Source organism: Myxocyprinus asiaticus, chromosome 7 (genome assembly GCF_019703515.2).
Source record: "Myxocyprinus asiaticus isolate MX2 ecotype Aquarium Trade chromosome 7, UBuf_Myxa_2, whole genome shotgun sequence".
Classification (NCBI taxonomy): domain Eukaryota; kingdom Metazoa; phylum Chordata; class Actinopteri; order Cypriniformes; family Catostomidae; genus Myxocyprinus; species Myxocyprinus asiaticus.
The window spans coordinates 41,635,263-41,659,329 of NC_059350.1; the positions used below are offsets into that span (position 1 = coordinate 41,635,263).

At 39.7% G+C, this 24,067-nt stretch overlaps 1 pseudogene; it reads right to left on the minus strand.

Annotated features, from left to right (window-relative positions):
* The window catches only part of LOC127443577 (ankyrin-3-like), a 71,217-nt pseudogene that overhangs the window by 13,214 nt on the left and 33,936 nt on the right, over nt 1-24,067 (minus strand).

Consider the following 24,067-nt stretch of genomic DNA (forward strand, 5'->3'; position numbering starts at 1 on the left):
CCGCTGTAGCTGCACACCATGACACAGTGGATGGTAAGTCCTTAGGGAAGCACGACCTGATCATCATGTTCCTGAGAGGCGCTAGGAGGTTGAATCCCTCCAGACCGCATCTCATCCCCTCATGGGACCTCTCTGTAGTCCTTTAGGGTCTATGGGAAGCCCCCTTCGAGCCCCTGGAGTCAGTTGTGCTTAAGGCACTCTCTTTGAAGACTGCCCTCCTGACTGCGCTCACTTCCATCAAGAGGGTAGGGGACCTGCAAGCGTTCTCTGTAAGCGAAACATGCCTGGAGTTCGGTCCGGGCTACTCTCACGTGATCCTGAGACCCCGATCGGGCTATGTGCCCAAGGTTCCCATGACCCCGTTTAGGGATCAGGTGGTGAACCTGCAAGCGCTGCCCCAGGAGGAGGCAGACCCAGCTTTGGCGTTGCTGTGTCCGGTACGTGCTTTACGCATCTATTTAGATCGCACGCAGAGCTTTAGAAGCTCCGAGCAGCTCTTTGTCTGCTTTGGTGGACAGTGGAAAGGAAGCGCTGTCTCCAAACAGAGGATCACCCACCGGGTCATTGATGCCATCGTGATGGCATATCACGCTCAGGTGTGCCACCCCCCGTGGTGCTACAAGCCCACTCTACTAGGAGTGTAGCGGCCTCCTGGGCCTTGACCAGTGGCTCCTCTTTGGCAGACATCTGCAGAGCACCCCTCCCATGAGGTGAAGACGTGCGCCTTTGACTCCCAGTCGTGTTCACAAGTTGTGATCCCTGGATGAATTTCCTCCTTAGCCCTGTGGCAGACGAGTTTACGGAGAAACTCGCTGCTGGCCCAGTATATGTGCTAACTAAGCCCTGTACTGAGGTAGGTGCTCCACATGCGCTGTTTCCCCATAGGTGACCCCATGTGATATATCTTCCGCTAAATAATTTTCTTGTCGGTAAACTGTGTCTTCCTTGGGCAGAGGCCCCTCTGCCCCCGGTCACCATGCTTGTAGAAACTCCTCCCCCCTCGGTAGGACCTACCGTGCGACTTCTCCACGTGACATACTTCCGACAAGACTCGGTAAGACCATGTGATGTATTTCCACTCGAAATACCCCCCCTTCTCTGGGTGGGGTGTGGTCTTCGTGGTGTCTTCCCCTTGGGAGTGACACCCCCCCCGATGTAGACATTTATGGCCCCCAATCGGTTAACAAATTCCACTCTTTTTGGGGAGAAAAAACACTCTTGGGTGTTCGGGGTTCCCAAGAGTGACCCCTAGTGTCACTACATCGACACACTGTCTCGTTCCCTCCATCAGGGAACGGAGGTTACAAAAGTAACCAGGACATTATATTAATATATTCAGGGTTGGGAGGGTTACTTTTGAAATGTATTCCACTACGGATTACAGAATACATGCTGTAAAATGTAATTTGTTACGTATTCCGTTAGATTACTCAAGGTCAGTGATAAATACTTTGGATTACTTCTTCTGCACTGGTAGGTTTTTTCACTTGTTTTGACTATAAAAACTCTGCCAGTACAGTAAGACAAAATACACATGTTAAAAATACATTCTCTGAAAAATCTAAATATCTTATGCAGTGTTGTTTATAAACCAGATAAATCAAACTGATCTTGCTTTAAGGATTTTTAGATATTTTTACAGGAAAACAATACAAAAATTATTATCAAGAATAGGATTTTTGCCCTAATATCAAAGGTCTTAATACAAAAAAGAAATTATGATCCAACGTGAATTTTCTTGATAAAAAAATATGATCGTACCTGGTAACGTGCATGTAAAATGGCTAGAAATAGCATTTTAGTTTAGCGTAAAGCTGACAATTTACACAAGGTTTATTTCTATTTCTTCTGCTCCAAACTTACTTCAGACTTACTTCTCTGTCTGCTCGTATGAATGTAACACATTATAAGAAAGTGTTTCACTGCTGTTCAAATGCACTTTGGATCGCATAATTTATATATATATATATATATATATATATATATATATATATATATATATATATATAAATGTTTTCCATCTGAAAGGACTAAATATTAAATGAAACAAATGACAATAAAATGCAAAGTAATCTCTTCAGTAATCAAAATACTTTTTGAATGTAACTGTATTCTAATTACCAATGATTTAAACTGTAACTGTAGTGGAATACAGTTACTTATATTTGTATTTTAAATATGTAATCCCGTTACATGTATTCCGTTACTCCCCAACCCTTAATATATTATATTTAAAAATAGCAATGGTGTGTGACTTTTAGCGAGGGTTTGACTATGCAAGTTAATGGTCGTGAACAGCTGCTAGAAACACACAAGCGAAATGCTTTATAACAGAAATACACAAATTTTCAAATGAATCAGTAGTAAATAAATCTCTCTATGACATCAAAACAATGATATTTGTCCCTTGGCAGGACAACACTTGCTAAAAGCAAAACATAAAAGCATAAAGCATACACATTTCTAGTAATCAGGATAATCCCCAATACAGAGACCATCAGCTAACACAGAGTCGACAGAACATGTCTCTTAAGCTGGAAAGGAGTTTAAGGCCACCCACTACTTGGAACACAAGGATCTTTAACGTCTCGCTATAAGAACATAGCAGATTATATCTGCACAGTTCAGATTAAATCCATGTGTATACACAATCTAAACAATGTGTAAAATGTCATAGTATGCTTAACTTGCAACTGTTAAATTACATCAAATTACATTAAGATGAATTACTCCAACCAAAGTCTATGCAATACTAAATTGAGGCTGAGGAAAACACTGAGAAAAAGAAACATTATTTGCACTAATTTGTTAAAGTATAAAACAGTCAACAAAGGGTCCCAAGTCTGTTTTGATAGGGTTGCAGAAAGCAGGAAAAAAAAAACTGTATGCAAATAATAACATGCAACAAACCAAATAGATGTGCATAGTTAAATATTGCAAATAGGCATATCAACCAAAAGAAAGGAGAAAATACTTCCCATATAATTTGTTGTTGACAAAGGCTGTGCATCCAATCAATCAACATTTTGACACAAATTCTTCTGTCACTTGGTAATATGGATAATACTAACACAATATTTGGCCCAGTGTTTGTTCTAGGTTGGTCGAGCACACTTCTGCTGTTGTTTATGTATGTACAAAATTGCCAGTTTTTGGTACTGTATTAGGATTGCCACTTGATGTCTAATTTAAAATCTCATGAAACAAAAACAATTCAAAAATGCTGATCTAAAGTGGCTAATGCATTCATTACTCAAAGTATTTCATTTAGTCAGTATTCAGCAGTGGCGAATTCTCAGGGCCAGCAAAGCCTTCTCTGCTGGCCCAACATGCCAAATAAATAAATATATTCTTCCTTTCATTCTCAATCACCTTTTTGCCTATGTATTTCTAATCGTTTTCCACTCTTAATTAATCTACAAACAAATAGAGAAAAATGTTTAAAAAAGTTTATCCAGTCAGAATTTATTCCTTGATGCTTATAAGCAAAGCGTGACAACTGTTTCACAAATCGCATGCCCGAAGCAGCACGTGAGTCTGAGCTCCACCCCGTCAGGCCTTCAGAATTTCTTCAGAATCCCTCAACATTGCAAGTGAATGGGCAACTAAAGTCAGATTGTCAGATTCATCAGCCAATCAGATTGATTTATTTGTTCTTGGTGGGTGTGATCTTTAGGATATGTCCCGGTCGAGGCCTTCTAGCTGGCCTTGAGTGACGCAATCACGCTTTAAGTGATGTACATAATTAAAGAGTGAAAAGTGTAAGATCAAGCTGTCTGACAAGTCAGCTGTCATCACTGCTGGTATTGCCATTGAGAAAGAGATCCTTATGGATTTAAAAACACGAGATGTTCTGCATGACCGTGTGATTGCTTAATTTATTAAACAGGAAAGGAGGACTGATTTTCACTTTAAGCAAATTGGTAAGTGCTTTTTGCATTGTTATAGCAACATCAGGAGTTTTCTACGTGTAAATTAGGCTGCTGGAGCATTCAGTGTCGGATCAAGTTTTGAAAAGTAGTGCTGTGTTCCATTCAAATCAGAAAGTCGGATTTTACAACTTCCCACTAGTAAAAGTGCAATGGAATTCATCTTGAAGTCAGAATTACAACTTGTAGGCTGATGCAGAAATCTCAGCTCCGATTTTGCCGAGATGCAGGTGCATGATGTCACACAAACATGTCGATACTCAGGGAGATATACAAAGTAAGTGATAAACATTCACTTTATTAAGTAATATCGATAAATGAGTTTGTTTCCACATTACATGATATTAAAGTTTGTTTAACAAACGCCTGCAGAAACAGGTGTATAAAACATTATAATCTCTTTTGATAATCATACACCTGTAGCACAAATGCTAGCACTGCAGCATTGTTTATCAGTTGGGTTGCTAGGAGACATCTCTAATGAGAGTCAAACCCCTGCTAAGCTAACAGGAGCATTGCAGTTTTGTTTCCTTAAACATCATCTTCTGAATATTGGGAAATGGAATTCATTTATGGTTGGAGATATCAAGTAGGAATATCCCACATCCAACTTGAATGGAACGCAGCATAACCGTGTACTCTGACGAAACGAAATGTATTGCAAGCAACATTTAAATCGCAAATATTATTATATAGATTTTTCCAGGTACTATAGACCTCCTTGGTAGATTCATATGAAAAATTATGATATTTGACGTTCATTTCACAAAACAGTCATGCTGCAGTTAAAATTAGGCTTGATTGAGCATTAAGTGTCGTTTCAAGTTCTGGCTTTCGTGCGTGGATGTGTTTTTAAAATGTCAATTTTTATTATTAGTTGACTGCCACGTAATGTATGATTGGCATACGGCGTCTTATTCATTATGAAACTGTTTTCTTAATAGCATGAGACTTTCAATGCACGGCCTGCCACTGGTATTCATGTATCTGACAGTTTGTTATTACCTTCAGAACTTGGACTTCTAAACAGGCTGGGAGGATTTTGTTTGATTTATTTATTATTTGATTTATTTATTGTATCAACAACATATTGTCTTAGTTTAATGTTTCAAGTGTAAATTTACCTGGTTGCAGGTGGAAATGTCTTGTCCGCTCTTAAGGAACTCCAGCACCTTTTCTATATTACCTGCCCTGGCTGCTCTAAGGAAGCTGGTATTACTGTCCGACTGCAGAAATAAGACAGCAGAGAATACATTAGGAAACATCAGAGCTAGTAAAACAGAGGAATTACAAGGCAATATTCAAGTCATCCTAAAGCAGCACAATCATGCAACCACATTATGCACCAATCAAATGAATTCAGACTTCAGACAGCAAAAACATATTGCAATATGTAACTTTACAGATGCATTGTTACTCTCAAAAAACAGTTGTTCTACACTAGTACTGTGGCTAGGTCCATGTTTCAAAGCCTGAATAAAGGCTTAAATTATACTTTAAGCATTTCTAATCTAATAATGTCTAAATTGCTGGGTTTCCATCCAAAATGTTTTGCATTTTTTAAGCGCACACAAATTGTTGTGCATTTCCATCCACTATGTAATGAGCATTATCATGAGGGAGCCGCCTCATCATGATGGAGCAGCTGAATGATCTCTCCCTGCTTTGGGGATAGTTTTATTTGTAAGATCGGAGCAAGTATCTCATTTTATTAAATGCATCCACCTGACACCCCAGAATAAGTGTAATATCTGATATAATGTGGGCTGAAATAGCTGCAATGCCCACACACCGCCAGTCTCCGCATAACTGTGAGTGCCCGCTCTCAAAACTGTTCTGGCGGATTGTGAGAACCCACTTTATCAACCAGCTGTGGGTTAAACACTTCCGAATGACAAGCACTGTTCAAAGAATTGTGTGCCAGTGTCGGACCTTTCGGTGGGCTAGTCACATCAAGCTATCGCACCCTCATAACACATGCACGAATGGTTAAATCACGTCATCGTTTCGCGAATAAACAGTTTCCATCAATTTAATGTGCACTTGAACTGATGCGAAACTCCAGAAAATCCACCTCCTCCTAGCGCATTAAATTTTAAGTGAATTTAGAAAGTTTATTCACATATCAAGCGTTTCCATTCAGGATTTCTTATGTGCAATTTCAAAATGCACATAAAAATAGTTGGATGGAAACCCACCTATAGTTTCCATGAAAATACTATTGGTATTTCTGTACAATCATAATATATCAATAAGGGATCTTTTTTAAACAGTGAAAAATGTAATAAATTAGTTTTGATGACAGTGATTCTTAACACAAAGTAACCACATTTTTAATGTATTAACATGAAATATAGACTGCAAACAGAATGAAGGCAGCTGACATGACAGCAGCTGACATGACAATCACACACACACACAAAGAGAGAGAGAGAGAGAGAGAGAGAGAGAACCTATAGCATTTAACTGCACTCATTATGAAACGAAATAATTTTGTGACAAGCCATGTGAACCATGTTAATTTAAAGATCAAATTACATTTGGCATCAGTCAGTGCACATCTGCAGGATACCCTCCATAAAAATCTAGTTATTTTATTAGACCAGTGAAAAACTGTTGACATTAGAGTAGTAATAGTGACAAAAAAAAAAAAAAAAAAACTGCATATCAACACAAACCCTTTATGTACTGGTTAATAGAAAAGGAGGTCAGATGCACTGTACCACATCTTGAACAGCTGTGCAAAAAACACATCCATAGATACATGGGCTGTTGACAAATAACTTTTTCATTCAATGCACAATTTAAGGTACGGTACATTTTTATCTATGTATAAGAGAAAGTGTATATTTTAGGTGCTGTCACTGGTCACCATTTCTCAGGTTTTTCACCATTTTAATCAGATTTTCTTGCATTAAACTTACAGTAAATTCCTTGTCACACTGCAGGAACTGCTTGACATGTCATGCCTACTACTAACCACATACAGACAGTATTGTTATGAAAAATAAAACAAAATATACAATTTGGAGATCTCTGAGCTCAAAACATTTTCAGAAACTTCTTTTATAGGACCAAAATCAATCTTGTTAAAGGCATGACAACAACTCCTGTTGAGGTCAGAAGGTCACATCTCAACACGTGTGGGATCTATACAACCAGCATCCCATAGTAAGAATTATCCATTGGAAAAACATACTATGAAACAGCTTTTGTTACATAAAATAAACATATTATGTGCTCGAAAAGACTCTTTAAGTAGCTGTTTATTTGACGAATGACAGCCGCTACTAATGTAAACAAACATTTCAGCACGCATCAGAGGAAGATTGCATTTGATGTATTGACTGTGCGTATAAGAGCTGTAAACTTTTTATCGTGGTACTTTGGTGACGAGTTGGATGTATGTATATAAAATAAACGTATTCTGTGGTTTAAAAGACTGTATGAGTAACTGTTTGAGCGAATATAAATTACAGATGCTTGACCAACGTCACTTGTCGGCGTGAAAGCCGATTTGAATCTGGCAGCTTATAACATAACTGCCTGTTGCAGAAACACATATGTGTGACGCTACTCTGCAGGGCCCAGTTATTAACCATAACATATGTGTGATGGTACATTTGAAATGGTTAAGAAGCCTACTGAGAACACCAGCACATCAGTATCAAAAACACAACCTAGCCTGGTGAAATGACCTTAAAGGAATAGTTCACCCAAAAATGAAAATTCCCTCAACATTTACTCACCCTCATGCCATCCCAGATGTGTATGACTTTTTATCTTCTGCAGAACAAAAACAAAGATTTTTAGAAGAATATTTTAGCTCTGTGGGTCCATACAAACTTTAAAGCTTCAATAAGCACATAAAGGCAACATAAAAGTAATCAATAAGATTATAGTGGTTTAATCCTTGTCTTTTGAAGCGATCTAATAGGTTTTGGTTAAGAACAGACCAAAATATAACTCCTTTTTTACTGTACATCATGCAATTGCAGTCTCAAGGCATGATCATAATTTCAAGCTTGATTAGACTTCCTCGTGCTTGACACATGCGAAAAGTTCTATATGGCGCTAGGAAGTGTAATCGAGCTTGAAATCACGATCGTCAAGGTGACTGCAGATGTCAAGATTTATAGTAAAAAAGGAGTTATATTATGGTTTGCTCCCACTCAAAACCAACTGGATCGCTTAAGACATAGATTAAACCAATAGAGTCTTATTGAGTACGTTTATGATGTCTTTACGTGGTTTTTGATGTTTCAAAAACCACATCACTTGCATCTACAGAGCTGAGAAATTCTTCTAAAAATCTTTGTGTTCTGCAGAAGAAAGAAAGTCATGCCATCTGGGGTGGCATGAGGGTGAATAAATGATGAGGGATTTTTTATTTAACCTTACCAGAGTATCTTCCACAGAGCTGTAGTAATGGTCAAGATATGGATCACTTCCAATGGTCTGCAGGCCTTTATCCGAACCACATGCCCTACACATTGCCGCATTGCCCATGATAAACAGCGAACCAAAACCTGGCAAAATGGACCCTTTGTGATATTCCGCACTCAAGTTCAGTCAAAGCCCAGCCTTTTAAGATGATAACAAACCACTGAACATCGGATTGCTCCCTGGGAAACTGATTCCAACTTGCTCACATGCACTTAGCTTTATGGGTTTGCATTATCCTCAGTCTTCATGTGGTACCCAGGAGCCCATTCAATTATCAGCTTCAGAGCATCTATCCAGCTAATGCAAAATACCCCAAACTTTCATGTCTCCATCTTTCTCCTCAGATCACTAACATCATCTCTTATATGCTCTCTCTGATCCCTGTTCTCCTTCTTCTATGAGAATACATGACCCGTGTTTGGCTTTTCTATTTCTTTTTTCTCTTGTCTCTCTTCCCGCCTGGCAGCGTAACAGACAACTGCAGCCGTAAACGTGTCTCCCATTGCTATATCAGGCTGAATATTCGCCCCATCCAGGGCTGTGTTATTTTTAACTCCTCCAGGCCCAGGCAGCTATTCGAGGTAGCCAGGCCCAGAAAGGGGCAGCCCTGTTGGGTAAGAGACAGCTGGGAGACCTGTCCTTTTCCTCCTGAACTCCAGGAATGTGCATCCACTAGGTCAACTGAAGTCAAAAAGTCTTGACCGGTGTAGCAGGAGGAAGAGGGTGTTATTTACAACCCTTGCTTATCAGTTCATGATCCATGATCTTCAATATACAATACACTTGCAATACTATGAAAAATACTGAGCAATGTATGTCAGCATACCTGCCTCCAGAATCAGCCTAGTCCAAAGCAATGAAGTTCACAATCCTTGGAGAATTTGGTTCTCAATTTTGCCAAAAACTCTCAGTTAACTTGCAGGTTTAATTAATACACCTTTGCGGATGCAATTCATTAGCCATGAAGAGTAAAGCACAGCTACCACCATTTGTTTGTTAAGTAATGCCTACTATGAATCAGACAGAGTGACATGTTGGTATCAGTGTTTGTGGGTCATGTCTGGCCTGAGGCTTGCCACATTGACCACTCCATGATGCGGCATCCAAGCTGTTCATTCTTCAACTACAGACTTCTGACATATCGACCTACCATTGACTGCCCTGATGACTGACATGCTCCCACTGTTAATCTACAATGGGTTTACTACCGCTAATGGGGCAATAATGATGAATGAGTTCAAAGAACAGGTCACAATGTACCTTCAAAAACAATGAAACATATTTACAGTTGCTGTGTAAAATTTCAATGTTAAAATATTTTCGTCTTTTACACTTTAATGTACACCAGTGGCGTAGCAAGGGTGTGCAAATGCCACTCAAAACGTCAGCTTGCACACCCAAATTAAATGAGCTTTGTTTTGTTTTGTTTTTGGCCTTACAAGACATGCAGTATAGTAAAAGTGTTTTGATGCCATGAGACTGCATTGTGTGAACAGGGAGAAAAGTAAGTATTTATTAACTGATAATCTGCCATTTTACTCATGATTTGTGTAAAAAAAGTGTAAAAGTCGTTGTTTTAGCGGCTCTAGTGTTTATATTACCAGGAAACTGCGACGATATGTGCAACAATCCCCGTAAAAATATTTTTTCTAAAATGTAGATATATTAACAAGATTCTTTAAAACCAGGTTGGATTTTTACATTTTCTGACGAAAATGTTAATGCTGCTTGCATTAACCATAATGCAAGAATGCTGTGAATGGTTGCTAGCGGGTTGCACTGCGGTTGCTAGGGTGTTCTGTGGTTGCTAGGTGGCTGTTTACTGCCCAAATCAAAAAAGCCCATCCCCAAGCCTCTATGATATTCTGTTCCCTACATACTGAACTGTCCTGCTTCCTTAATGCAAGTCTACAGGATTTTTTAAATCTATTTTATTGTTAGGTAGACAAAAATTGTTGTCTGATCACTTAAAGCTGAAGTATGTAACTTATTCTGTGCTTTCTTTTATCCCAGCTTAATATGCAGAGACAACTATAAATAAGCCATTCATAAGTTAATTTTCTTGAAAAATGTAAACACTGTGCTTCTGTTGCTCTGTTTGTTTGAACCGCTTAGACCCGCCCAAACAACGTTACTCAACCAATGCCGTGAGTTGGGGGCGGGACTATCTCTTTGTTTGACCAACAGCAGATGGGGTGCGTATTCAGAGAGCTGTTTTGAAAACAACATTTATTTTTGCAATTCTGTTTGGTGATGCTAGTGGTGCAGAAATTACATCAATTTTAAGTAATAAGTAAAAATGTGATATACACTGAAAACTTTGCTCGTTAAGGAATGAAAAGAGATGTGACAGCTGAATTTACAATTCTGAAGTTTTTCACTCACTGTTCTACACTAAGGGTATGTTTACATGACAATGATGTACTAAAAACGGAAAAGTTTTTCCTATGCGTTTTTGAAAAGTTTCTCGTACAGATGACAACGTTGTCAAAACGATCCCCGTTCACACAGATCCACGAAAACTACTAAAAATGCTGTATTATGGATGCCAGGCCAGTAGTTGGCGATGTCACTTTGTAAAGAAATACTACGCGCCTGCGCACATAAGCATTCTTCCACAGAATACAAACAATGAAGATGGCGAAAGCATCGAGCAATTTTGTCTGGATGGACGATGAGGTTGCTTTATTACTATAATTACTTTGCTGGAGAAGCATCAATAAACTCAAAATCTTGAGCAGCACAAACACAGTCCTGTAGTCCGCCATTGTAGTTTTTAATGTCTCGCGCGTTGTTTTGAAGTACTCGCGTGCATGCCTATAGACTGAACTTTCAAGATTATTCAATAAACTTTGCTCATTTACCATCACTTCGTCTCCTGCCTTCTTCTGTATTCCCCCTGCTGACTCTTGGGCAGGTAGGAGAGTAAGTTAACATAACAAGCTGTAGATGTTGACTGGTTTTGGATATCAGACAGAACTCTGATATATGGATATCTTCTGACGGAGAGAGGTCTTGTGTACACTGGATCTAACATGCATTTTCACTGCCTCATGTTTTCATATTCTAAGCATATAAGTGAATACTGTACATGGCATCACATCTCTGTCTATAGGCTATATACATAAGCGGTGGGTGAATGAATTACAGGGTAAAGGTACATCAAATAAAATTAAGTAAATAAATAAATAACATTTAAAATACAAATACATTTTTTCCTATCTGAATCCATACATTAATTTCAAGAATTTCAAATTGCAGGTTCTGCCTACTGTACAATGTTCACACTCCATACAAAACACTCCAAATGAATAAATTGTTGATTATTGTTATTTGCACAGACACCAGTATTCATACTGATAATTATACATCTTAAATTGTGCCTATCAATCCATCATTCTTTATATAACACGTAATACGTGTGCGCATGTCGTCATCGTTTTCACAAATTCGCGATTTTGTATGTTTACACGGTGACGATAACAGCATCGTTTTCAAAAACTTGCACTTTGAAACCCGTTTTCATAAGTTTGCATTTTCAGGCCCCAAAACACCATTGTCTTGTAAACGAACAGCCAAAATGCACAAAAAGTTTTCCGTTTTTATTTGAAAACGTTGTTGTGTAAACGGCCCCTAATATGAAAGAGCTTAATAGCTGAACTGACAGAATCTCTTAATTTTCACCAATGTAGATTTAATTTAAGACCGATACAGGACATTATCACATTGACTAAACAGCATGTGGTACAGTGCTGATGAAAATGAATCTCAGTTAAGCTCATGTTTGTAGAATTTGTAATTTCATAGGCATTTGAAACCATTTCTATGATGACATTTTCAGTCAAGTACAGTGTAGTTGTAGGTTATATCAGTTCAGCCAGATCAAATAGCTCAACAAAATGACAAATACTTTTACCTCCTTTGACACTCTACCTTTTTCAACCACTTTTCAACCCTGTTGCCCCTCCTTGAATATCCCTGCATTCCAAATGGTATAAATCACCCTCCGAAGGGCACTTTGAAGGGAAAACATTCATAATAGTCAAGCTGTAAGATTGCTCCTAACAGAATTTCCAATAAAAATGACTTAAAAAGTGAGTTTCGAATGGCCATTATTTTTGAGCCCCACACCTTTTAGCTCTCCAAAGCCCTCACAATAGATGGTAAAGTCTTTGAAGGGAATAGGGCATAGGGATGATCACTTCTGAATGGAAAACACCTTATTTCTGCAGAACGACTTTAAAGCTGAAGTGTAACTTTTTCAGTGTTAAAATACTTCCTTCCATCTCAGCTTAATATGCAGAGACAACTATAAATAAGCCATTCATAGATTACTTTTCTCAAAAACTGTAAACACTGTGTCTCTGTGGCACTATAAAAATTACTGTGTTTGTTTTGAGCGACCTGCTTAGACCCGTCCCAACAACTTTACTCAAACAATGGTGTGAGTTGGGGCGGGGCTATCTGACTGTTTGAACAACTGCAGGCAAGGGGCGTATTCAGAAAGCTGTTTTGAAAACATTGTTTATTTTTACAATTCCGTGTCACAGAAATTACATACTTCCGCTATAATTAAAGATTTTAATTAAATCAAATGGAATAAATACCTTATTTAATTTGTAGTAAGAATTACATTTTCGATAAATTATTATTATTATTATTATTATTATGATTCAAAACTTTACTTGGCTGTTTGCAAAGAAAACACTAAAACATATGTAGGTTATAACAAAAACGTTATGTCATTGCATATTAAGTCAATGAAATTCAGCGCTCTAGAGAGAAATGTGCATACAGGCTGATCCTATTTTCCTAAGCCTCTTCCAGTAACTGTGCTCTGAAACAGGTGGGGAACAGCTGACTACAGGACTTATCTCCAGAGCTCATCTGCAGCACTATAAATACAAAAAATTGTAACCATATAAAGTCACATTAATTATTATAGGTAGAACTTGAGTTAACTTTTAATGCATGATCCAATACGATGTTTGTAATGATTAAATGTTGCATAATAAAATCACAGTGGGACCCAAAGGTCTGACACTTAAACAATCTGATTTTATTTATTTCCCTATTTATTTATTTTTATTTTATGGCTTTGAAAATCATGACTTGATCACTCAAATCATTATGCTGATAAAATAATTTGCTATTAAAATTTTGTATGATAAATACAAGCAATTCGGTGGTCTCAGACTTTTGGACCCCACTGTGTATGTAGTGTCATTTTGGAACTTTTGAATTATAATCTATGTATGTACCAAAAAGAGACAGTATACAGTATGTCTCATTAATCAATAGAACTCAAAGGAAGATACTTGGTTTTATGAGTATACTATGGTTGGAAAAATGGTCTTACATGATTAGCAGGGCAAGATAGCTTTAATGAAAATTTTACAGCTTGCACTTGGTTTACAATATGTATTATGCCATGTTTGATATCCTCATATCCTCTGACCTCCATAAACCACTCTCTCATGATGTGCATGTGAGTGCTAGAGAGATTAACTCTCCAAGTTAACTCTACATCCGTTTCACTGACACTACAATCAGTAGAATTAACAATTCACAAAGAACACATACAGATTAATATTTGTAGAACTATACAACTGGATTAGTGAACAGTACATTTTCATACTATGAAAGACATAGGCCTATTGAAGGTCTATCTGTGTTTGCCATAATATTTTTCTTTATCAGACAAACTGTTTATTAAAAAGATTTTGACATACTTGCTTTTTGTTATATTATATAAATACAGTATCCCAGCCAACACTGCCAGGTGTGATCAATAGGTCAGCTGTATCTGAGCTTGCGTGGATATTTAATTTAAAGAGATAGTTCACCCAATGATGACAATTCGTTAATGATTTACTCACCCTAATGTTATTCCAAACATGTTTGTCTTTCTATCTTCCATGGAACACAAAAGGAGATGTTAGGCAAAATGTTAGCCTCAGTCACCAATCACATTTATGGTATTGATGAAAGATGCTAACATAACATTTTTGGGTGAACTATTCCTTTAAAATGTGCCATAGGTAACAGTTTGAAAGTGTCGGTACCTTGCGTTTGCGCTCTTCTCTCTCTCTGTGTCTCTTGCGTCTCTCTCTGGCTTTTTCAAGAGCCTTTAGCTCAGGAAGTTGTTCCAGTTCTCGAGCCTTTTTCAGGTGTGCTGCCGCATGCGCCATAGTGTCAAACCACCGCAGACACAAAAAACATACAATGATAGTCCTCTACAACTTCATTTGTCACCGGTGGAAAGGTCCTATATAGTTTGTCATTGTCATTGATGAAAAGCAACTCCCTTGCAATGGATGGAGCCCTTGTTCTGCATTTCCCAATGGTCAAATGGCTCTTTACTAATGCGCCTCCTCTGAAAGTTTGGTTAATTGATGGCCTGTGCCACTCTACCTTATACAATTCTCTCTAATTTCTACTTAACCTACATATTTTTTCTGCCAAAATTTACTCCAGTCCAGTTGTATGCTGAAAAGAGAAAATTCTCAATCACTGAATCTGAATACATATCGTCATTTGTGAACTAGAGACAGACAGAGAGAGAGAGAGAGAGAGAGAGAGAGAGAGAGAGAGAGAGAGAGAGAGAGAGAGCGAGAGCCAGAGCTGACCTGGCTGTCCAGATGTAGAGACATCCATCTATGTGCGTTACACTGAGTAAAGCTTAAGGATAGTGTGTGTGTAATTCATAAGTACGTGAGTGTGTGTGCATAAGAGAAGAGATAGTTTCAGAGAAAAAGAATGAGAGATACTAGGGAGAGCATGACAAACAGCTAGTCTACAGGGAGACTTGTGGCACATTGCGTGCTCCTTAGAGCTGGGGAGGAGTTTGAAAAAGAAGGGGAGAGCAAGAAACAATTCACAGGTGCCACTGTAAGCCACAGGCAAATTCCCCTGAGAGAAATGGGACACTCCAAGACAAAGTTACTGCAATCAAAGTTCTGACATTTCTGACGGCTAATGGGGTGATAAGCATCTGTGGCACTGTGGTCAATGCTAAGATTTGGTAATTGGAAGTTTGTTGGTTTGAATCCCACAAGGAATCAGCATTGTGCCCTTGAGCAAGGCACTTAACTTCAAGTTGCTCCAGGGGGATTGTCACAAAAGCAAATGTACTATAAATCCCTTTGTATGACAGTGTCTGCTAAGGTAAATGACTAATGCAGATGCTATGAAGAAGGGAATCTACCATTGTGAGGATCTCCTCTGATCTTCTCTCAATTGTCGAGAGCATCTCACCTCTGGGGTCAGAATAGTCTAAAAATGAATATATTTACAAAATATGATTTACAAATGCATAACCTATTTCACATTCTAAAAACACAATCCACAAATACACTAGTGTGTTAACAAATGTTTTCAATACACACAAACATTTCACAAATATGTGTAATTTGTGAATGTTGTTAGATGTATTTATTAGTTGCTGCATATTTCAGTCATCTCGTATTGTGTATTTCAGGACCTTTCTGACAGGATTTGTATGTCCTCTTTAGCCAGTCTGAAAAATGTATGTCCTCTTTCATCACAGGTCACTTTTTCAATACAGCCAATCTTAATACAGCTTTGTTCCGGGGGCCTGGCTAGCTCAGCGAGTATTGACGCTGACTACCACCCCTGGAGTCACGAGTTCGAATCCAGGGCGTGCTGAGTGACTCCAGCCAGGTCTCCTAAGCAACCAAATTGGCCCTGTTGCTAGGGAGGGTAGAGTCACATGGGGTAACCTCCTTGTGGTCACTATAATGTGTGGTTCTTGCTCTCGGTGGGGCGCATGGTGAGTTGTGCGTGGATACCTCAGAGAATAGCGTGGGCCTCCAGATGTGCTACGTCTCCACAGCAACGTGCTCAACAAGCCACGTGATAAGATGTGCAGATTAATGGTCTCAGACGTGGTGGCAACTGAGATTCATCCTCCGCCACCCGGATTGAAGCAAGTCACTATGCCACCATGAGGACTTTCATCCTCTACTAACAGTGATTTCTGCACTAATTACAGTAGTTGTCTGGTCTCACTTTGTCAGAAGAATAGTAAGTTCATAAAGATGTAATACACACACATGCACACATTCAAGTACAAGAACAAGAATATACTGTATATGATCATGTCAAACTCAACACTATATGACAGGGCTCAGTCTCCAACAAAATGCATCTACTCCACCTTTTGGTCTCCATGAGTAACTACATCCGAGTGCATTGCACACAAACTGTATAAATAAAGAGTTGATTGCAAATCAGCACACTGACACCTGCTGGTTAAACCACACACTATAGGATTGGATCAGCAGATCCAAAGGTCCTCCTCTATGTGATTCCTTTAGATAAGTGAGTTCCTCTATTGAAAAGCTTAAAATAGATATTGTAGAGCCACAGTTTAACTGTGGCAGGCAATTGATTGTAAGACCATAACCACAGGTATATGCGACCATGCATGGCTCCTAATTACTTAGCCTAGATCAATGTAACCATGGTTTTTATAAACATGCTATGATAGCTATGCAAAATAGTAGCCTAAACACATTTATTATAAATAAAAAAGACAGTGAATTATTTAGAATTAATCTACAACATTTCTACCAAAATACCATAGTTACCTACAGTCGGTGTTACTATAGTAAAGTTAGATACATTTTTGTTAGGGATTCTTACAGGCTCCTGCTGTGATTGTATATTATTACTATTAATATTAGATTTGTAGACATGCCTTGAACCATTAACTGTTTGTGCTGATAAAATACAAAGCATAAGAGGTATAAGACAAGTGTGGCACCTCATGTTATTTGTTCATGTGCAAAAGTACTAACAAGTAGCTTAATCTGTTCAGATGCAGAAGAAATTCTATAGAGAACTGATTCTTTATGAAAACTGATCCTCTACAGAGCAGAGAAAGAGCTATGTAACAATCCCAAAGACACACTCTTACAGAGAAAAGTAGGGCAAGTATGGAAGATAAATCACGGTCCTCCAACCTGTTTATTGATCTTAAGCTTTTTGTCTGAGCACTTACATTTGAAGTCAGAAGTTTACATACACCTTAGCCAAATACATTTAAACTCAGTTTTTCACAATTCCTGATATTTAATCATAGAAAACATTCCCTGTCTTAGGTCAGTTAGGTTCACCTCTTTATTTTAAGAATGTGAAATGTCAGAATAATAGTAAAGAGAATCATTTATTTCAGCTTCTTTTTTTTTTTTTTTCATCACATTCCCACTGGGTCAGAAGTTTACATACACTTTGTTAGTATTTGGTAGCATTGCCTTTAAATTGTTTAACTTGGGTCAAATGTTTTGGGTAGCCTTCCACAAGCTTCTCACATTAAGTTGCTGGAATTTTGGCCCATTCCTCCAGACAGAACTAGTGTAACTGAGTCAGGTTTGCAGGCCTCCTTGCTCACACACACTTTTTCAGTTCTGCCCACAAATGTTTTATCGGACTGAGGTCAGGGCTTTGTGAAGGCCACTCCAATACCTTGACTTTATTGTCCTTAAGCCATTTTGCCACAACTTTGGAGGTATGCTTGGGGTCACTGTCCATTTGGAAGAGCCATTTGCAACCGAGCTTTAACATCCTGGCTGATGTCTTTAGATGTTGCTTCAATATATCCACATAATTTTCCTTCCTCATGATGCCATCTATTTTGTGAAGTGCACCAGTCCCTCCTGCAGCAAAGCACCCCACAACATGATGCTGCCACCCCGATGCTTCACGGTTGGGATGGTGTTCTTCGGCTTGCAAGCCTCACCCTTTTTCCTCCAAACATAATGATGGTCATTATAGCCAAACAGTTCAATTTATGTTTCATCAGACCAGAGGATATTTCTCCAAAAAATAAAATCTTTGTCCCCATGTGCACATGCAAACTGTAGTCTGGCTTTTTTATGGCAGTTTTGGAGCAGTGGCTTCTTCTTTGCTGAGCAGCCTTTCAGGTTATGTCGATATAGGACTCGTTTTACTGTGGATATAGATACTTGTCTTCCTGTTTCCTCCAGCATCTTCAGACCTCCAGGTCTTTTGAAGTTTGTCCTTAAAATACATCCACAGGTACACTTCCAATTGACTCCAGTTACACAATTAGCTTATCAGAATCTAATTGGCTAATTGCCTAAAGGCTTGACATCATTTTCTGGAATTGTCCAAGCTGCTTAAGGCACAGTAAACTTAGTGTATGTAAACTTCTGACCCACTGGAATTGTGATATAGTCAATTAAACAATTGTTTGTAAACAATTGTTGGAAAAATTACTCATGTCATGCACAAAGTAGATGTCCTAAACGACTTGCCAAAACTATAGTTTGTTAATATGAAATCTGTGGAGTGGTTAAAAAATTAGTTTTAATGACTTCAACCTAAGTGTATGTTAACTTCTAACTTCAACTGTAGGTAAATTGCAATCATATCCAACCAGATCACAATAAGCTATCAAGAATATTCATTCTTGGAGAGGACACGTGATGCCATGCAAGGAGCAGATGTGTAAACGGCGAGCTCTGCGCACTTTGCTAGTTTTTTATTATTTTCATGTTATAATCTGGTGAGATTCGATAAACCCAGCTACATACTTGTTCTTTGAGGTAAACATGGCAAAGAAGTCAAAATCCTCAGGCTCTGGAGACATTAAAAGACACTTACGTGCTCAAGCTGAAACCTCTAACGGGCCTGTGGACCAGGGACTCAGTTTGGAGGGTATGATGGGAGAAATCCAGCATCAACTGTCCAGCATGTCTGTGATGCTGACCAAGATTGTTGCTGATTTGGAGGATCTCGCTGTAATATGTCGACCGATTACGGTGATGGAAACAAAATTCTCTGAGTTGGTTACAAGTGTGGTGGATGTTGAGGGACGGATCGATTGTCTGGAGTCATCAGAAAGGGAATTATCCGCTAATCCGCTAGCGACCAAGATAGTCGTGGAAAGCATTTTGGAGAAACTGGAAGATCTTGAAAATAGGAGTCGAAGAAATAACTTACGGATTGTTGGAATTCCTGAGCATGAAGAAGGCAGAGATATGGTGAAATTCCTTGACGAGCTCTTCCGGAGTCTGCTCGACGTAGCAGGCCATAAGCTGGAAATCAAGCGAGCTCACAGAGTCCCAGCTCGCAGATCTGCTGAACGGGACAGGCCACGATCAATTCTGGCCAAATTTCTGAGATCATCTGATAAAGATCTCGTGTTGTGCGAGGCCAGGAGCAAAGGAAAGCTTTCTTGGAAGAATCACATTATTTTCTTGTTCCCGGACATTGCGAATTCGACAAGAGACAAACGCGCTCGATTCAAGGAATGTAAGAAACTCATTTTTTTTGCACTGATGTTTCCGGCCAAACTGAGAATAGATACTAAGGATGGCCGCAAAGTATTTACGTGTCCCAAGCAAGCACTGTCAAGTCTATCTTCATAGAAACAATGGGTGAGTAAGCCATTTGGTGTTTCTCATGTAGCTCCAGAGTGGATTAACTAGCTGTACTTAGGATAAGCAATCTATCTACAGGAGTCTGCAGTTGTGTGTAAGTGTGTTTATTTCATTGTTTTACTTTGTTGAAGAGTGGTATTCATTGCTAGACTTGTGCTGTTTGTTTACTGTTTTGAACTCGCGTCGCTTATATGTAGGTTGGTGTGTGTGTGTGCTATATTGTTTTGACTTGTCCCAGGTTATTCACTGCTAGATTTAGCATTGATTGTCCAGTGTGTGTAAAACTATCGTGGTTTTTAGTGTTTATAAACAGTGCTTCACTTGTTTTAGGGTATTATTTATTGCTAAAGTGCAGCATAATTTATTTGCGGTGCACGGAAGTCGCACTTGTCACCTCGTGCGACCCTTAGTTTCTGTTGACCACGTGACTAGCTTTGTTGTGCTAAGTAGCATTAAGGTGTGTCTTGCTTTTTCATTGAACGGCTCATTATCATCGCGTATATATTTGACTTGAATGCTGATGCGGAAGCGGCAGCGGAAGTGGTAGCCCTTGTGTAAAGCCCTCCTCGTGTGAAGACCTACTTGTGTAAAGACCAGCGAGTCTACCTGTGCGAGTCCACCGAGCAAGGACACCGACAAGGTGCCACTCAACATAGCACTTAAGTATCTTGTTATTGTATCTCTTATTATTTTCCTTCTATATACTAACATGTCTACTTCACGAATAACACATGCCTTCAAGCACATCCCTGTTATCTGTTACAGACCGTTTACACGATATCGATGCCAAGACCAAACACAACCCACACAACCTACGGCCACTTTGCACTTCAGCACCTGCTCCGCTCTCTTTCTCAGTGGGACTCTGGAACTGCCAGTCAGCTGCGAACAAAGCTGACTTCATTCCAGCCTTTGCCACGCAGTCCACCCTCAGCATCCTGGCACTGACAGAAACATGGATATGTCCAGAGGATACAGCAACACCTGCTGCTCTCTCCAACAACTTCTCCTTCTCTCACACCCCTCGAAACACTGGTAGGGGTGGGGGAAAAGGTTTGCTCATTCATAACAACTGGACTTTTTCAACACACTCTTCACTATGTAACAATAATAGTTTTGAATTCCATGCTATTACTACAATGCAACTCACAAAAATACATGTTGTTGTCATCTATCGCCCTCCAGGTCAGCTGACAAACTTTCTTGAGGAGTTGGATGTCCTGCTGTCCTCCTTGCCGGAGGATGGTAGGTCACTTGTGGTTCTTGGTGATTTCAACATACACCAAGACAAGCCCCAGGCCACTGAATTGAACACTCTCCTGGCCTCATTTGACTTGGAAAAACTACACACCACAGCAACTCACAGATGGGGCAACCAGCTGGACCTCATCTTTACACGTAACTGTACCAACTCAAATATTCTTGTTACTCTTTTACATGTCTCTGATCACTACTTTGTTCAATTCAACATGACCCTCCCATCTACATTAAAACAGACTCCACCATTGGTTTCCTTTCGCCGTAACCTCCGTTCCCTCTCACCTTTCCACTGCTGTCTCTACATCTCTTCCTACACAAAATGTATTTACCATGCTTAATGTAAACACTGCCACAGACACACTAAGCTCTACTTTAACAACCTGTCTAGACAACATCTGTCCTATCTCCTCAAGGCCAGCACGTGCTACACCACCCAGCCCCTGGCTGTCTGACGTCCTTCGTGAACATCGGACTGACCTCAGGGCAGCTGAGAGGAGATGGTGGAAATCTAAAGATACAGCAGATCTAGTTAAATATCAGTCCCTGCTTGCAACTTTTTCAGATAACGTTAAATCTGCAAAAACCTCCTATTACCAGAACAAGATCAACAGCACCACAGACACTCGCAGCTTGTTTAGAATATTCAACACACTTCTCTGCCCTCCCCCTCCACCGCCTGACACATCACTGACAGCAGATGTCTTCGCCACATTTTTTACTAATAAGGTTACAACCATCAGCAATACATTCTCAGCATCACACCTTGTCAAACACCTGTCTCCTGTATGCAACTCTTCTGTCTCTATGTTCTCTCCTCTGACTGACACTGAGGTCTCTAAACTCCTCCTCTCCAACCACCCCACTACCTGCTCCCTTGACCCCATTCCTTCTCACCTTCTCCATGCCATTTCTCCGTCCATCCTACCTGCACTCACACACATAATTAACACATCTCTACTTACAGGCACTTTTCCCACTAAATTTAAGCAGGCTTGAGTAACCCCGCTGCTGAAGAAACCCGTACTTAATCCCACACAAATAGAACACTACAGACCAGTCTCTCTCATCCCATTCATGGCAAAAACACTTGAAAGGGCAGTTTTCAATCAAATCTCTGCCTATCTCTCACAGAACAAGCTGCTGGATGACAATCAGTCAGGCTTTAAAAGTGGATACTCCACCGAGACTGCCCTGCTGTCTGTCACTGAGTCGTTGAGATGGGTGAAAGCTGAATCCAGATCATCAGTACTGATTCTGCTGGACCTTTCTGCAGCCTTTGACACAGTCAACAATCAGATCTTACTCTCTACCCTCTCCTCGCTGGGCATCACAGGAACTGTGCTTGACTGGTTTAATTCCTATCTCTCAGGTAGGTCCTTCAAGGTAGCCTGGAGAGGTGAGGTATCCAAGCCACATCAGCTACTTACTGGGGTACCTCAGGGATCAGTGCTTGGGCCACTTCTCTTCTCTATATTCACAACATCACTGGGACCCATCATTCAGGCACATGGTTTCTCTTACCACTGCTACACTGATGACACGCAACTCTACTTGTCTTTCCAGCCCAACGACACAACAGTGACTGCTCGAATTTCTGCCTGCCTGGTGGACATCTCGGCCTGGATGAAGGAGCACCACCTGCAACTCAACCCAGCCAAGACTGAACTCCTTGTCTCTCCAGCCAACCCTGGTGCAACTACAGTAACGCCTTCCAAATCGGTCAGAAATCTAGGGGTAACCATCGACAACAGACTAAATTTTACAGACCACATCTCAAAGACCGCAAGATTATGTAGATTTACACTCTACAATATCAGGAAGATAAGACCCTTCCTCTCTGAACATGCCACACAACTGCTTGTCCAGTCACTTGTCATAACTAGACTGGACTACTGTAACGCTCTCATTGCAGGCCTCCCTGCATGTGCAATTAGACCCTTCCAAATGATCCAGAATGCAGCAGCACATCTGGTCTTTAATGAACCAAAGAGAGCACGTTACACCACTCCTTGTCTCTCTCCACTGGCTGCCAGTTGATGCACGTATCAAATTCAAGGCTCTGAAGCTGGCATACAGAACAGTCACTGGGTCTGCTCCAGCATACCTAAAATCATTTATGCAGAGCTACGCGCCCACTAGAAGCCTGCGGTCGGCTAAGGAACGTCGCCTTGTTGTACCAACACAAAGAGGCACCAAAACACTTTCCCGGACTTTCAGCTTCATCGTACCACGTTGGTGGAACGACCTTCCCAACTCCATCCGTGAAGCTGACTCACTCTCTGTCTTCAAAAAATGACTAAAAGACATCTTTTCCATGAGCACTTAACCAGTCATTTAAAAAAAAAAAAAAAAAAAAAAAAAAAAATTCTGTTGCACTTTATTCTGTTTTGAATACTATTATGATGCTAGTGATTCTTTGTAATACAGCTTTGTATTCTTTGTATACTTTTCATACCACTGTCTCCTAAGATGATTCGCTTATGTTTTCCTCTTTTGTAAGTCGCTTTGGATAAAATCGTCTGCCAAATGAAAATGAATAAATTTAAATGTACTTACGTTTGGCTGACTGAGGAAGCTGGGCACCATTTTTGTTTCTGTTTGTGTTGGTTCCGCCTAGTGGCTCGAGTTGTTTTGTGGAATAACACTCCTTCAAGAAACTTTTGCATTGACGGAAGATTGCTTTTACACTGAAGTTCCCGGCCAGATTGAGAATGGATACTGAGGATGGCCGCAAAATATCTACATTCCCATACAAAGGATGTCTTTTATAAATTTGACGGACTGAGTAACCGGGACACCTGTTTTGTTTCTTTTTGTGCTGGTTCCGCCTAGCGGCTGGAGTTTGTTTTGTGGAATAACACTGCTTCGGGACAGTTGTGGATGAATCTGTTCATTCTTTGTGCTTATGCCTCCTGTTGGGTGGAGTTTGTTTTGTGGAGTATTTTTGCGGGACATTGGAATGATTATGTCATCTGCTGCACTTATAAACAGCCGGCTCACTGA